At 37.8% G+C, this 5,215-nt stretch overlaps 1 long non-coding RNA gene across 1 annotated transcript; it reads right to left on the bottom strand.

Annotated features, from left to right (window-relative positions):
- Positions 1-2,393: 2,393 nt before the first annotated feature.
- On the bottom strand, positions 2,394-3,626 carry LOC140021365 (uncharacterized). Its single transcript, XR_011825149.1, has 2 exons — positions 3,491-3,626; positions 2,394-2,632 (listed from the first exon to the last, which is right to left on the bottom strand). It is a non-coding gene; the product is annotated as an uncharacterized lncRNA (long non-coding RNA).
- Between the last annotated feature and the right edge of the window lie 1,589 nt (positions 3,627-5,215).

Genomic DNA, 5,215 nt, shown 5'->3' with positions numbered 1-5,215 from the left:
CCTAGAAAACTCGTTTTAACAATCATTGAAAGCACTTAACACATTATCAATCAATAATAACAAGCCAATAAGTCAAGGAAATATAACAAACTAGGAACACTTACATGCAAGCACGCATGATATGCAAGAAAACAGTTCAAAAGTAAATAATGCAGGAAAACAGTTCAAAAGTAACTTTGGAAACAGTTCAAAAGTAAATAATGCAGGAAACGGTTCATAAATAACTTTAGGAATAGTTTGAGGTCACTCACCTCCATGGCTCAGAAATCATCCATCATATAACATTGCCTTGCTCAAATCCAAGTCTTAGATCACAAACTCAATGCAAACAAATCCCTTCAAAGTTCGGACAGCACTTCCCCTGAATTTGCTAACTTTTCCAGCCATCATGGCTTCATTATTTCCTCAGCCAGTCCCAAAGTCACACGAAATATAAATTCTTCACAACGGCCGTTCAATAGGCTCCCAATAGTACAAGTACAATTCAAGCTCTAAAATATCCCATCAAGCACAATAAGACTCGATTACAAGTCATAAACCAATTCCAAATACCACCAAAATAGGGCTCCATAAGAATGTATAAGCACTAGAGTAAACCAGGAAAAATCCGGAAATGATTTAGCTTTAACCCTGAAAAAAACAGTTTTTGACGTCATTTTACGGTAATGGCACCAAAGGCGCTACGATTGTCGGATGAAGGTGCAAGATACACCGTTTCGAAGCTAAGAGATAGGGCTACAATATTGCAGAAGGTCACTCAACCCATTTTCGAGTGTAACCAGGTAAAAATTGCAAGATACTACACCAGAACCGCAAAAATAGATTCACAGAATGCATTCTAGCGGAAACATCATAAATCAGGCTACCTAAGTCCAAATCCAGAAATTCCAAAACCATCTGAAAGCTAATAAACAGGGATACATTTCATCAGAAGACCTCAACAACCAATTCGGAAGCAATTCCAGCCAAAACAACCAATTACAGGCGCAATTCTTACATTCGGGTAAAACCAGGACAGCAAGGGTAATTTCGAATTTTCTCATTTTACGCTACTCCGATTGACCTGAAATTTTGTAGGCACCTCTAAAATGTCATTCCCTACAACTTTCATGTTTTAATCCAAGGCCAATTCGGCTTCTGACTGGGAGCTATAAATTCGGGCAGAATGTATTCATCATAACCCTAACTTTCCAAAATTTCTTCCAAAACAGAAATTGGTTGCAATTAACCACTTTTCCCACCTCCTAGAGTCATTATATACCATTTCCAATCATCATAGATAGCCACACAAACATGTTCATATTAAAACAGAAAAATCCCCAAAAATTATAAAACTTCATCACTTCAACCACAAATCAAGAAATAATCCATAAACTTGCATCTCATACTACCACTAACCATGATTTAAGCATCAATTAAGGGAGGAGGGTGATTCTTCACAACTCACCTTAGAAACAAGAGAGAGGGAGCAATAGGTCCTCTTAGCTTTTCAAATAACTCCACAAATCAACTCACAAACATTAAGTGAAGAGGTTTTATGGAGAGATTGCAAGATTAAATGGTTAGATTGTTGAACTTGAGCAACATTGAAGCCAAAAAATTGAAGAGTTTTCTTTCTTTTCTTGCCTTGAAGAAGTCGACCAAGAGGAAGACAAAAATGAGGAATTTTGGTGAATTTTTAGTTATTTAAGTCAATTGGTAAGACATGGAATAGTAGTCAAATGGTCCACCCAATAGCCAAGTGACACTTGTCACTTAATTTAATGCTTGCCTAACTTTTGTCTCTCTCATACCAATCCACTTAGCATCCTCTACCTATCTCTTAACACCCGATAAATTAATTCCAGTATCCAAAACTTAACCTAGTTGGCCGAATTTTTCCGAACTTTTCGCACTAGTGGGTCCCACGTCCGGTATATGCTCTTAATTTCTCAAAAACTATCCGATACTAGAAAAATCATCCAAAAACTATATTTACTCATAAAAATTATTTTCCCAAATTCTCACATCAATAAAATGTGGAAAAACATGCAATTATAAAAAAAAATAAAACCGAGTACTTTAAAACAAAATTACAGGCTCTCACACTTATACTTTTCGGGGCGTCACAATCTCCCCTCCTTAAAAGAATGTCGTCCTCGACATTCCCTCTTGTACCAATCAAGTCAAGACATCCCGCAAAAATCACTCAAGCATTCCAAGTAAACACTAAGAGTCAAATCAAACCCACAGTCCGGCATCCTAAACTTCAAGCCTAGGATACACTACAGAGATCTGAAGGCTAAGCTCTGATACCAACTGTGATAGCCCCACCTCCCCCTAAGGCGAACCCGAGGGTTCGGCGGGCCGCCTGCCCAGCTCTCGCCGGGACTCAGTCGCTCACTACAGTCCTCAAACAAATATAAGATAAATCTCAATATAACTCAAATGAATTACAAGATAAATCTCAAATATTACATCAAATTCTCCAATAAATAATTACATATCAAAAGCGAAGCGTCCATGCTTCCACTGCGCCACTCTGATCCATGATCCAACTATTATACAAGAGGAAGTCCAAATTCAAAGTACACATGAGATAATTCATCCGATCACAGGAATAAGTATTACAAGCCTTTCTTCGCCTTGAGCCCTGTGGAGGGGAATAAAATATTTTTGGGGTGAGCTAGAAGCTCAGCGAGTAACCAGTAAAATCAGTAATCAAATCGGTTTAACAATAGTTCATTTCAATGATGTCATAATTCAAATGATAAGTCCAGAAACAATTACAACATTTACAAAACATTAAATATGGAGTATCAATAATTCAAGAAACATTTACAATGGAAAGCAATAGTAACATTCATTAAAAGGATACGGGCCCACATGGAGCCAAATATTCGCGCGCTCGCTCGTTCTCCTGTCATTTCCCCTTATTCCTCCAATTATTTGAAAATTTCATTTTGTGAATAAACCCTCGTTTGTTCGTTCATTTGTTCATTTCATTCACCCTTTCCTGGACATTGTCCAGGCTTCACCAACCACCACCAACCTACAAAGGTAATACTCGAGTATACCAAAACGTTCACCCAGGTCACCATATCCCCCGACCGAGTCCGCTTCTGGCTCGAGTCGATCGGTGACAAGGGGCAGTGGCCAGTTCAACCAAAAGGCTTACATTCATGCGCAACTAGCATTTAATCATTAATCATTGAAAATTTCACTTTTATTTAGGTCGAGTGCGATAAAGTACACACTCGCCTAGAAAACTCGTTTTAACAATCATTGAAAGCACTTAACACATTATCAATCAATAATAACAAGCCAATAAGTCAAGGAAATATAACAAACCAGGAACACTCACATGCAAGCACGCATGATATGCAAGAAAACAGTTCAAAAGTAAATAATGCAGGAAAACAGTTCAAAAGTAACTTTGGAAACAGTTCAAAAGTAAATAATGCAGGAAACGGTTCATAAATAACTTTAGGAATAGTTTGAGGTCACTCACCTCCATGGCTCAGAAATCATCCATCATATAACATTGCCTTGCTCAAATCCAAGTCTTAGATCACAAACTCAATGCAAACAAATCCCTTCAAAGTTCGGACAGCACTTCCCCTGAATTTGCTAACTTTTTCAGCCATCATGGCTTCATTATTTCCTCAGCCAGTCCCAAAGTCACACGAAATATAAATTCTTCACAACGGCCGTTCAATAGCTCCCAATAGTACAAGTACAATTCAAGCTCTAAAATATCCCATCAAGCACAATAAGACTCGATTACAAGTCATAAACCAATTCCAAATACCACCAAAATAGGGCTCCATAAGAATGTATAAGCACTAGAGTAAACCAGGAAAAATCCGGAAATGATTTAGCTTTAACCCTGAAAAAAACAGTTTTTGACGTCATTTTGCGGTAATGGCACCAAAGGCGCTACGATTGTCGGATGAAGGTGCAAGATGCACCGTTTCGAAGCTAAGAGATAGGGCTACAATATTGCAGAAGGTCACTCAACCCATTTTCGAGTGTAACCAGGTAAAAAATACAAGATACTACACCAGAACCGCAAAAATAGATTCACAGAATGCATTCTAGCGGAAACATCATAAATCAGGCTACCTAAGTCCAAATCCAGAAATTCCAAAACCATCTGAAAGCTAATAAACAGGGATACATTTCATCAGAAGACCTCAACAACCAATTCGGAAGCAATTCCAGCCAAAACAACCAATTACAGGCGCAATTCTTACATTCGGGTAAAACCAGGACAGCAAGGTAATTTCGAATTTTCTCATTCTACGCTACTCCGATTGACCTGAAATTTTGTAGGCACCTCTAAAATGTCATTCCCTACAACTTTCATGTTTTAATCCAAGGCCAATTCGGCTTCTGACTGGGAGCTATAAATTCGGGCAGAATGTATTCATCATAACCCTAACTTTCAAAATTTCTTCCAAAACAGAAATTGGTTGCAATTAACCACTTTTCCCACCTCCTAGAGTCATTATATACCATTTCCAATCATCATAGATAGCCACACAAACATGTTCATATTAAAACAGAAAAATCCCCAAAAATTATAAAACTTCATCACTTCAACCACAAATCAAGAAATAATCCATAAACTTGCATCTCATACTACCACTAACCATGATTTAAGCATCAATTAAGGGAGGAGGGTGGTTCTTCACAACTCACCTTAGAAACAAGAGAGAGGGAGCAATAGGTCCTCTTAGCTTTCCAAATAACTCCACAAATCAATTCACAAACACTAAGTGAAGAGGTTTTATGGAGAGATTGCAAGATTAAATGGTTAGATTGTTGAACTTGAGCAACATTGAAGCCAAAAAATTGAAGAGTTTTCTTTCTTTTCTTGCCTTGAAGAAGTCGGCCAAGAGGAAGACAAAAATGAGGAATTTTGGTGAATTGTTAGTTATTTAAGTCAATTGGTAAGACATGGAATAGTAGTCAAATGGTCCACCCAATAGCCAAGTGACACTTGTCACTTAATTTAATGCTTGCCTAACTTTTGTCTCTCTCATACCAATCCGCTTAGTATCCTCTACCTATCTCTTAACACCCGATAAATTAATTCCAGTATCCAAAACTTAACCTAGTTGGCCGAATTTTTCCGAACTTTTCGCACTAGTGGGTCCCACGTCCGGTATATGCTCTTAATTTCTCAAAAACTATCCGATACTAGAAAAATCATCCAAAAACTATATTTACT

Source organism: Coffea arabica, chromosome 1e (genome assembly GCF_036785885.1).
Source record: "Coffea arabica cultivar ET-39 chromosome 1e, Coffea Arabica ET-39 HiFi, whole genome shotgun sequence".
In the NCBI taxonomy this organism is placed as follows: domain Eukaryota; kingdom Viridiplantae; phylum Streptophyta; class Magnoliopsida; order Gentianales; family Rubiaceae; genus Coffea; species Coffea arabica.
The sequence above is the reverse complement of the archived record's forward strand: the minus strand, read 5'-3'. Positions and strand labels throughout refer to the sequence as shown.